This window comes from Pelophylax lessonae (genome assembly GCF_965119305.1).
Source record: "Pelophylax lessonae genome assembly, chromosome: 10".
NCBI classification, from domain to species: Eukaryota; Metazoa; Chordata; class Amphibia; order Anura; family Ranidae; genus Pelophylax; species Pelophylax lessonae.
In genome coordinates, this window is record NC_138777.1 from 197,897,818 (window position 1) to 197,910,191 (window position 12,374).

The following is a 12,374-nucleotide window of genomic DNA, read 5'->3' on the forward strand; positions in this document are numbered from 1 at the left end:
AAACAATAAAAAAGGAGGGGAGTGCAAAAAATGTCCGTTGCAGTGGGGCTTTCCTTACATTACAATAATCAAATGTATTTGTTATGGGTATTTATATAGTGTGGACAACTTATGCAGCGCTTTGCATTCTGTACATTCATATCCCTCAAGGAGCTTAGAATTTAGGATCCTTATCTCACATGCATACATTTGTGTACATACTAGGGCCAATTTCGAGAGGATTCAGTTAACCTACCAGCATGCCTTTGGATTGTGGGAGGAAGCTAGAGTAACTTAGGGCAACCCACACAACTGCATGGAGAACATACCAACTCCATGCTGATAGTGTCCATCTTTATGCCTAGGGTACCAATAAAAAGGATTTTTACCTTCCTCATCCCTTTTACCCCTGAGAGCCAGCACTCTTCTCTTCTACCTGACTCTCTGGGTTGTGAGCAGTCCCTTGGCATTCTCATGTACAATGAACGGGCAATTGGCCCCGATTATACTCGATGACGTCAGAGTGCATGTGACCACTGGAGACCAGTCTTAAAGCAAGAAGGGAGCCGATGGGAGCAAGGAAGTAGGAAAGTAAAGTCCTTGCTGTTGGTACCCTAGATATAAATGAGCATTTAACCCTTGCATTGTAGGGATTGGAATTCAGTTTTAATATTGGGAGGGGGACTTGAGGGCTGGGGATGCTCTGAAATGTATTTATTTATTTATTACAAGTACTTATATAGTGCTATCAATTTACGCAGCTCTTTACATATATATTAAACATTTACATCAGTGCCTGCCCTCAAGGAGCTTACAATCTAAGGTCAGAAACTCCCATTCATTCATACACATACTAGAGCCAATTTAGACAGGGCCAGCATGTCTTTGGAGTGTGGGAGTAAACCGGGGTACCCGCAGGAGACTCACGTAAGCACAGGAAGAACATGCAAACTATGTGTAGGTAGTGCCGTGATATAAACGTAATTGCACCAGAAGTGCACTTTATTCCATGTTTCAGCTGTAACTGCAGATCACAGTTCTGTAATCGAACGGTTACTGACAGCTGCAGATCTCAGACTAACAATTAGGAATCAATAAGTATGCTTTCTAGCCAATACAGATAACTAGATTTTTTTTTACAAACTTTCCAACCTGCAGGTGGCACTGTGGATTACTATCTGTGCACTTCCTGTGCACAGAGACAGAGATTCAGTGTTAGAAAAAAAAAAAAAAAAAAATGAAAGCAGTGAAACCTTTATGAATAAAAATGGTTGAAAGAAGGGAGATCCCACCCCCTTTTCTCCCTTGGGAGGAAAAGGGGATGGAAACACTAACAGGGATTTGGAGGTGCCAGGCAGAAATACGTACATAAACAATAATTAAAAACAATACATTTTATTAACCACTTGTGCCCCACCCGCCGTACATTTACTGCGGCACTCTGCCGCTGCTGGGCAAAGCGACGACGTCGCTCGCTCAGGAGATTGTAGAGGGCGAGCGTGCGCTGCCAGCAGCGGGTTCCCACCCCCGCTCGTTACCAGCTTGTGTGACCTGCATCTCCGATGGCCGCCGGCCACTCGCAATCTCCCGCAGGAGAGGGAAAAAGACAGATGGCTGATGTAAACACAGCTGTCTGTCATTCACATTGAAGTAATCACAGAGGCTATGTGATCCTGCTATATAGCATAGCATGTCTCTGTGATTATTTCACAAGCCACGCCCCTTGACAGTTAGATTTATGCCCCTAGGGACACATTTAACCCCTTGATCACCAGTACAGTTAACCCCTTCCCTGCCAGTGACATTTTTACAGTAACAGTGCATATTTTTAGCACTGATTACTGTAATAATGTCACTGATACCCCCAAAAGTGTCTAAAATGTCAGTTAGGGGTCCGATCTGTCCCCCGCAATGTCGCAGTCCCGCTAAAAAAATTGCAGATCGCCGCCATTACTAGTAAAAAAAAAAAAAGAAAACAATAAAAATGACATAAATCTTTCCCGTAGTTAGTAAACGCAATAACTTTTGCGCAAACCAATCAAAATACGCTTATTGAGATTTTATTTACCAAAAATATGTAGCAGAAAACAAATTGGCCTAAAATGTTAAAAAATTTTGATTTTTACATTATTTTTTGAGAATTTCATATAAAAAATTTGAAAAATATTGTTATTTTATCAAAATTGTCGTATTTTTTTCTTTATAGCGCAAAAAATAAAAATCGCACAGGTGATCAAATACCACCAGAAGAAAGCTCTGTTTGTGGGGAAAAAAAGGACATCAATTTCGTTTGGGTACAGTGTCGCACGACTGTGCAATTGTCCCTTAAAATCACGCAGTGCCGAATCGCAAAATAGGGCCTGGTCATTGAGCAGCCAAATCCTCCGGGGCTAAAGTGGTTAATATGTCTTCATTAAAACCATTAACATTTAAGAGTGCAATAACAATCCATTCTTTCACATGGTGTGCCTCACTAAACATAAATTAGTAGTGTAAGCAAATGTGGGTAATTCTGGATCTACGCATTTCTCCCAAAGCTAGGGGCTTCTTCAGGATCCAAGACAGTTGAATAAACACCACGGAAGATGTAAAGATATAATTTAGAAAAACACTATACAAATAAACATAGGAATACAAATATCCATCTGCACTTTTTTACATTTTTCATCTATTTAAAACTATGAATAAGGAATTTTTTTTAGAAAAATACACAGAATAAAAACCTACTGGAATACACAGTGGTTTTACTTATTCCCTACTCAATCCCCACCAAAAAATTGTTATCGTTAGATTCACTTTAAAAAACAATTTAAATAAATGAGTTAGGTAATCAAACTACTGTCAAGTAAATTGGTTCTACTGGTATCCAGACTTTAATGAGCTCTGGTCATGAAGGGGTAAACTGCTGCGCTCCCCCAGTCCAGCGCAGCACAAGCATCTCTTCAAAATCTGTAAAAAAAATTTGGTATCGAGAGATCAACCCATTTTTACTATTCCCCCTTTCTTCGTACACAGTTTGTCTGTTTTGTTAGCAGGCCTAATAAATATTCCTGTCCCGGCACATGCAAAGCTTGGCTAATATTACAATAAATGCGGCTTCATTTTATGCAGGCATTAATGGGCTGCGCATTACAACTCAGACGCGCGGTGCATGTGTCACTAAGAGGGTCAGTTTAATGCACAGATCCAAGTCCCTTTTATCTGCCGTTAATGTCAAGAAAAAACAGGCATGCCAAGGAACTGATTATGAATAAATTACTGAAGGGGAGAATATTGCTTGAATAAGCCTGTGATTTGTAATAAGGAAATAAGACTTTGGAAAATCGTACTGGAATAAGTAAATGGCCGCAGCGCACTGCCTGCTGTCCCGACCGCATAACGACACTTAGTAACAGCAGGACCATCCATTTACGCCTTTGGAATAGAGTAATGTGAGAGATGACATATTAAAAATGCATTCCTCCCGTAATGATCAACAACAGCGGTATCACCTTGCTTAATAAAATAGCATTAATGCTGCCAATTGTTAGTGAAATAACGCGTGTTCTACAGAATGAAAGCGTGGAGGAGGTGCGCGTATTCATCTAACCGTGATTGCCCTGTGACTGCTGTATAGAGAATAATGAAATATAAGAAGGGGGGATTTAAAGGGAAAGGGTGAGTATACATTTTACAATATTATTGTGCAGTTGTCCTAAAATAAATTAATAATCCACATTTTCCAATTTTTTCTATGCTTAGTGTTTAATATTTAACCACTTCAATATAGGCCACTTTCATTCCCTTCCTTCCCAGGTCAATTTTCAACTTTCAGCGCTGTCACATTTTGAATGACAATTGCGCGGTTATGCAATGCTGTACCCAAATTACATTTTTATCATTTTTTTCACACAAATAGAGCAATCTTTTGGTGGTATTTATTAAACCGCTGGGTTTTTTATTTTTTACTAAAAAAAAGAAAAAAAGACAGACAATTTTGGAAAAAAAAGGTTTTTCTTAATTTCGGTCAGTAAATTTTGTAAATAAGTAATTTATCTTCTTCACTGATGTTCGCTGATGAGGCGGTACTCATGGGCACTGATAGGCTGCACTTATGGGCACCGATGAGGTGGCACTGATGAGGAGGCACTAATATGCCACACTGATGGGCACTGATAGATGGCACAGATAGGTGGCGCTGAAGGGCACTGATATGTGGCACTGGTGGGTACTGATAGGTGGCACTGGTGGGTGGCACTGAAGGGCACTAATATGTGGCACTGGTGGGCACTGATAGGTGGCACTGGTGGGCACTGATAGGTGGCACTGGTGGGCGGCGCTGAAGGGCACTGATATGTGGCACTGGTGGGCACTGATAGGTGGCACTGGTGGGCGGCACTGATGGGCACTGATGGACAGCACTGGTGGGCACTGACAGACGAAACTGTTCAGTTTTGGTAGAAAGCCAGAAAGATAAATCTCCTGACAAATTCATATGTTCCTACATTTTGCAAAAATAATCCCAGACATGACTAGAAGAGGGGAAAAAAATAGCAAAAAAGTAGCTACAAATAGTAATTCTGGGGCTTGGTGTTGCCCCCACTAACCCTGCTGGGCTAGGCACCAACCCGAAAGTAGCTAGGGAGAAGATGCCAGTGAGGGACCTCTCCTAAAACTATATTCCAGTTTTGGTAGGAAGCCAGAAAGTTAAATCTCCTGACAACTTTAAAGGTTCCTAAATTTTGCAAAAAAATTCCTAGAGTTGACTAGAAGAGGGGAAAAAAAATAAGGAAAATGTAGCTACAAAAAGTTTATTCTTGGGCTTGGTGTTGTCCCTGCTAACCCTGCTAACCCTGCTGGCCTAGGCACCGACAGGGAAGTAGCCAGGTAGAAGATGCCACTGTGGGACCTCACCCAAAAACTATATTTGGTAGAAAGCCAGAAAGATAAATCTCCTGACAACTTCATATGTTCCTACATTTTGCAAAAAAATCCCAGGGATGACTAGAAGAGGGGAAAAAATTAAGGAAAAAGTAGCTACAAATAGTAATTCTGGGGCTTGGTGTTGTCCCTGCTGGGCTAGGCACTGACCCGAAAGTAGCTAGGGAGAAGATGCCGGCGAGGGACCTCTCCTAAAACTATATTCCAGTTTTGGTAGAAAGCCAGAAAGGTAAATCTCCCGACAACTTTATAGGTTCCTAATTTTTGCAAAGTTGACTAGAAGAGGGAAAAAATATAAGGAAATGGTAGCTACAAATAGTTAATTCTGGGGCTTGCCAACCCTGCTGGCCTAGACACTGTGGCAATGTGACATGTTGGTAAATGCAGCCCTGGTGTTGAGAGCAGAATTAAATCCCAATGCCATCTTTCTAAATAAAATAATTATACTAGTTGCTCTGGGAAATGATGTTGTTATATCTTCCATGCTCTAGTTTGATTAGTTTAGCCCTAGAGTTCTTAAAAATTGTTACTAGTAATTCAATAATGTTACTGGACTAATTTCTGGCAAGTCTCACTCAATTAACAAGGGTGGGTGAGATCACAGTCTCACCACGCGACCCGTCAACATCTTGCTAACTGTACCCTGCAGACACCCATTCGCATTAATCTTAGGGATATTTATCCACCCACTGCCGTGAAAAGGAGTGAAGGCAATCCTTAGTCACAGAGACATTTTTGTGTTGACAATGCAGACTTGTGTACAACTCCCTCTTTGGAAAAGCAACCCAAACCAAAAGAAATATTGTATGTAGGCTGCCATTGCTGTATTCTGAAAATCTACTTCTCTTTTTTGCTTAATTTTGCTCTGTTTAATATACCATTTGATGCATTTTTTTATATCTGTTTGCTAAGTGCAAAAAGCAAAAAACCTTTTGAAAATGTCAGAAGTTCAGAGCTCTCCTGTGTTATCCCAAAGAGCCCTCCTAGATTGGAATACAGAATTATTAACATTTGTTCTGTAAAGATAGGAGAGTGGGAGTGGTTGTGTCGTTTAGCAAAAAACAATGAGCAGGGCTGACACCACCTAGTCCACAGAAATGTTATTGTGTTGTCAACCCCCAATAAGGATTAAGAGCTGAGTACATTTATGGCTGATCAACAGGTATTTTTTTCTGAACGTGCAGGGTCCTTATATGCTTTAAACCTTTCATATTTCCTAAAAAGGAAACCTGTACCTAGAGACATGAGAGATGAAAGCTACCAATGCTGAAATTTCAATATAGAGAGTGGGAACCTCCTTTAACAGCCACAGCAGGTGTACAGACCCAGGAACTCCAGCACAGAGATCTCACCAATGGAGAACCTGAGAGATAGAATATACTGTAAAGTGGTTTAACCCCTTTAAGAGGGTTCTAACCTTGGGAGGGGTAGATTGGCCCCCTGGTCATGTGATCGCTGTGATTTGCTGTCCACACTTTCTGGAGAAAACTGGAAGAGGGCAGCGGTCCTGGGGACTTCTGAGTAATGACTCTGAATTGATTCCTGGTGACTGTGTGTGGTTTTGGGATATAAGTACCAGAGGTAGCTTAAACTGAGACAACTCTCATAGGGTCTTGGAGTTCTGGCCATTTCCCATCTCCAGCAGAATCCAGGAGTGGGAGCCAAGAGAAGAGTGTCCTCCTGTCACAGTGGATCATTTTTAAGTATCTCATGACCTAACCCCTCTCCTGTGCACAACATGTGGTGCCATGGGGAGACATGGCGTGCTGGTGGACAGCGAGAGAATGCTTAGCTTGCCTCTTTTTAACTCTATGTTATTTTGTGGTGCAAAAGAGCACCATGTATCTCTGGACTTTCTGCATTGAAGGGTTTTGTTCTTGGTGTGGAGTTCTACTTAGAGTGTAAGGCAAGTCAAAACCTAACCAAGCTAAAATCTACTACCACCCCATTGTATGTACCCTGTAAAAGGAAAGATGCCTATACTTACTTATTCTGAAGCCCATCCAGACCTGTCACATGATCAGGTCCCAGCACTGGCTTTTTTGTAGAGGAACAGCCAAAAATGTGCCCCATGGTGAGCCTACGGTTGAAATCATGCAAAGGCTCTGCAGCTGTTGTCTACAATCTCTCCTCTACGCTGAAGCCAACCTTGAAGATGTCAGGACTGGGATCTGAACATACAATGTCTGCTGTGTCTAGCAGTAGATCTTCTTGCTGAGCCACCTGAGATGCTGGACAGCTCCTTGCCTGATACTTTAGACAAATGTCCTTTCTATCTTGTTTCTTGTGACTCTTGAACTCCTTGCTCCTACCATGAAACTCCTATTTAAGCCATGCATTTACAATTTCTGATTGTCAGATTATTGTGCTCTTCTCCAGTCAATATATTGTTCTTTTCACTCGTGCTGCCACCTGTATCTTCTCTACCACTTGTTACAGACCTTGGCTTGTTCCTTGACTATGCTTCCACTTGATCTCAACCTGTAACCATTCGTTATTGTCCTTGGCTTGTTCCTCGACTACGCTTCTGCTTGATCCCAGCCTGCAACCACTCGTTACTGATCTTTAGCTTGTTTATTGACTACCCTTCTACTAGATCCCCACATGCAATATCTACTACTGGACCCCAGCTTTCTCATCTCCTGGTGGGGTAATCTTGAGGACCACAACCTGGTACTAATACACAGTTAAACCCATCATCAGGTGTAATGGTGAAACATGGTTAGTGCTTAGACTTAGTGCCTTGGGTGGTCCTGAATCATCTGCTAGGGTGGCCTGCTGGCGTACTTATCCTGTTGGTCAGTGGGAGCCTCTCTACTGCTGTAGCTACTGCTCTCCTGACCCTGACCCTGACCCCTGATCATGACAGGAGAGATTATGTGAATGGCGGAATGGCGGAATGACTTCAGAATAGGTAAGTATAGGCATCTTTCCTTTTACGGGGTAGATAAAACAGGCTTAGAATCGGGGTGAGAGTAAATTTAGGCTTAGATTTTGACTTGCTTTCCTCTTTAATTCAAAGAATAATGGCTTGCAGTTGCTACATTTGCAATTAGGGGATGAAAGCAAACACCTACAGGCTTTAAAGGAAATTATTTACAATACACAGTGCTTCAGCAAGCTACATGCAACCAGTTAGAGTTTTCATGTACTTTCTAACATCCGCCGAAAACGTAAAAATATCAGTTTCCAGTTGAATGATTCTTTAAATTAGCAACAGCCCCCAAAACACAACAACATTCTTTCAACACACATTAAAATCATCATATCTTACAGAAAACCTATTAGAAAGTTAGTGCCCTTGAAAAGCACATTAAATTCTCCGTATTAAACAAAGCCACAGAAGAGAACAGCACCCTCTAAATGCACATAAAATCACCATATTTAGCAAGGACGCATTGGAAATAGCAGCATATCGAAAAGGCTGTGGCATGCATCCACTATTAGCAAAACTGATTTAATTGCCTATGTGTGACTAACACTAGTTTAAAGCTTGCATTCCATTGTCGGGTTCATTCTAACACAACAAGCAAAGGTCTCATGTAGGCTTAATACAAAAGCACTTCTTCATGAAAAAAAATGAAGCGGTTTTTAAATGATCCTGCTGTCAACTGTTTCATATTCATTTTTCCATGTGGCATAGGTAATAAATGGTAAACTGTTAATCAGAGGTCTCCAATCTATGACAACTTGCAAATTACATTCAAACATAACAAATTCTGGTGAGCCATCCAAAAAAAAGTCCACAGAATGTTAAAGACTCACTGCAATTTCATTTTGAAACTGAAATATCTGCTGATATATTGCCTTCCTTGTTTGCTTCTTTCCCCCCCCCCTCATCGACATGGTGGTTACATTTTGAAATAAAAACATTTTATTTTCTTTAACCACTTCTGGACCGGAAGGTTTTATCCCCTTAATGACCAGGCCATTTTTTTTCATTCGGCACTGGGTTACTTTACCAGACAATTGTGCGGTCATGCGATGCTGTACATAAAATTGATTTCCTTTTTTACCCACAAATAGAGTTTTCTTTTGATGGTATTTGATCACCTGTGCGATTTTTATTTTTTTGCGCTATAAACAAAAAGAGTGCCACAATTTTGAAAAATAAAAAAAAACCTATATTTTTTACTTTTTGCTATATAATTTCCCCCCCAAAACGTTTAAAAATAATTTTTTTTCATCATTTTAGGCCAATTTGTATTCTGCTACATATTTTTAGTTAAAAAAATCCTAATAAGTGTATTTTGATTGGTTATTGCGTCTACGGACTAGGGGAACGTTTTATGTCATTTTTTTATTTATTTATTTATTTTTTTACTAGTAATGGCGGCGGTCAGCGATTTTTAGCGGGACTGCGACATTGCGGTGGACAGATCAGAGCCCCTAACTGACATTTTCTGACACTTTTAAGGGGACCAGTGACATTACTACAGTAATCAGTGCCAAAAATATGCACTGTTACTATAATAATGACACTGGCAGGGAAGGGGTTAACTCAGAGGCAATCAAAGGGTTAAGTGTGAGCCTAGGGGAGTGTTTTCTAACTGTATGGGGGATGGCCTTGTGGAATCAACACAGAGACCTGTGATCCTAAATAGGAGGAACACAGGGGCTCTGTGTTGATAGCAGAGAGAACAATGGTCAATGGGCTCCATTGTTGGTGTCATTGGGAGGAATTGTGCCCCATCATTGATGTCAATGGGCCCTATTGTTGGTGTCATTGGGAGGAATTATGCCCCATCATTGATGTAAGAGGGCCCCATTGTTGGTGTCATTGGGAGGAAATGTGCCCCATCATTGATCTCAATGGGCCCCATTGTTGGTGTCATTGGGAGAAATTGTGCCCCATCATTTATGTCAATGGGCCTCATCATTGGTGTAATCGGGAGGAATTGTGCCCCATCATTGGTGTCAATGGGCCCCATTGTTGGTGTCATTGGGAGGAATTGTGCCCCATCATTTATGTCAATGGGCCCCATCGCTGGTGTAATTGGGAGGAATTGTGTCCCATCGTTGGTGCCATTCGGGCCCCATTGTTGGTGTCATTGTGAAGAATTGTGCCCCGTCATTGATGTCAATGGGCCCCATTGTTGGTATCATTGGGAGGAATTGTGCCCCATCATTGATGTCAATCGGCCCCATTGTTGGTGTCATTGGGAGGAATTGTGCCCCATCATTGATGTCAATGGGCCCCATTGTAGGTGTCATTGGGAGGAATTGTACCCCGTCCTTGGTGTCATTGGCCCTTCATTGGTTTCAGTGAATAAAATAGTGCCCCGGGGCTGGATAAAAGCAAGCAAAGAGCCACATCTGGCCGTCGGGCCACAGTTGGTTTAGAGTTTATTACTGCTTTAATATCTTTCTAGAGTTCAGCTTTAATAGTGAAATGTATTAGGTTCCCAAACCTCATGCAGAAGAAATTAAATTCAATTTGCAAAGCTTTACCTCAGCTTTTAAATTCTATTTACGTGGAATTAAATTATCCACAGCAATTTGCCCCCTATTGTTCTGATTGTTTCCCAGATTTAAATAACCAGTCATATCCAGTGTGGAAATCAACCCCAATACCTGACAACTAGAAGGTTTTAGATGAATGACACGGCAATATTGAATCGTCTGGTAGCTCGAAACAGGGAAACCATTAAAAGCCAAGGCGACAAATTGCTGTAGACCGTTCAAGCTCAATGATAAATTTTCAATTGAAAGCGGATGAAAAACTTTTCAAAATTGTCATGTGTGTATCGCCGACATTAGACCCAAGTCTGTCTTTAAATTCTTCCAGATAATTTCATCCCTCCTCAATGGTTGCCTATAAAACCGGAGACCTTGTCTGCTGAATGCCAAAAAAGATTTAGTTCTTAGGTGGTGCTGCAGATTAAACACACGCTATAATGTTACTCCTGGCCACAAAAGAAATAGTTTTTCGCAAAGATGGTTAAGAAGTTGGCATGCTGAACTGTGGAGTAAATGAATCAGAAAATCAAATGTGCGAGCTGGTAAGAGAAGAATGAAAAGTGTCAGCATAATAAGGCGAGGCTGAGGCTACATTATAGGATTCACATTTGTAGCTTTCAGATCCTGGAATTCTTTGGAACTCTGTCAGCTGCTACGTATTGCAATGAAAACTCATGTATCAAAGTGCTAATTGCCACAAATCTTCTATAGCTGACAAATAGTGCTAGCTGACCCAATATGAATGCCATATGCAACTGTGTTTTCATCTTTGATGTAGATAATAATAATAATAAGCAAATACTTGAGGGTTGGTTTTAGTGGTGAGCAGCAGAATGGGGCCATGTGGTTGGCTTCCCAAGGCCACATATTTGCCAAAGAAAAGTGAACTGGGTCCACCAAAACTTTTTTTAAGGAGCCTCTTGTCAACCATCAGAGGGATTTTGAATGGGCATGTCCATCAAAGATTCTGGTTCCTAGTGGACTATTCAAACCTAAGGCCTGCATGAGATCATTGCTAGATGGTCTTTCAGCTTGTATCTCGATTATCCTTGATCCTGAATCTGCTTGGCTCTGTTATCCATTTGAGCCCCGAAAGATCTAACCAAGGGCCATCTTACGGAATGGGCACACTGGAAAGTTGCCAGGGGCCCCACTTGCTCAGTGACCCAGCCCCAGCCAAACATTAGTCCCAATTTCCGTGTGCATCCTGCCGCCGAATTTAGAAGGTGGCAAGCGCCTGTCGGTCCTGTGCTGCTGTCAGGCCACTTGGGCCGTGGAGGGGGAGCCCACAACTGCAGGAATTCCTGTCCGCCTCCACCGGAACAGGCACACATGGGACAGTCGAGTCTGACTCCCGTCCGTGTGTTTGTGCACCGGACCCAGCCACCTAACTTGGAAGCTGCCATTAGCCTGGCACTGCTGTACCAATAAATATTGCCTTATCGATAATTTGCCTTTTTATTCTCGTGGATGATTATGTAGGTAGGGCCCCAGTGCACTGCATTGCCCCTGGCCCTTTAATGCTCTTAAGATGGCACTGAATTTTTACCCCCTTCATGACCAGACCATTTTTTGCTATTTAGCACTGTGCTACTTGAACTGGTAATTGCGTGGTCATGCAAAGCTGTACCCAAACAAAATTTATATAATTTTTTTCACACAAATAAAGCTTTCTTTTGGTAGTATTTGATCACCCCTCGGTTTTTTATTGTTTGTGACAGGGGTCTCCCAACGGCGGCCCGTGGGCCAAATGTGGCCCTTTGTTAGTCTTTATCCAGTGCTTGAGGCACTATTCTTCCCAATGACATGAGGAACTATTCCTCCCACTGACACCTGCTACAGGGCACTATTTCCTCCACTGATACCAATGATGGGTGCTTCTATATTTTATACCCCCACTGGCCACAATCCGGCCTCCTAAAGTCTGAAGAACAGTAAACTGGCTCATTGTTGGAAATGTTTGAAAATCTACGGTTTGCGATATAAACAAAAAAAAAAAAACCCTGGCAAATCCT

General features: G+C 41.7%; 1 protein-coding gene across 1 annotated transcript in view; it reads right to left on the minus strand.

Annotated features, from left to right (window-relative positions):
* Window positions 1-12,374, minus strand: part of CDH11 (cadherin 11) — a 218,964-nt gene that overhangs the window by 96,972 nt on the left and 109,618 nt on the right. The window lies entirely within an intron of this gene.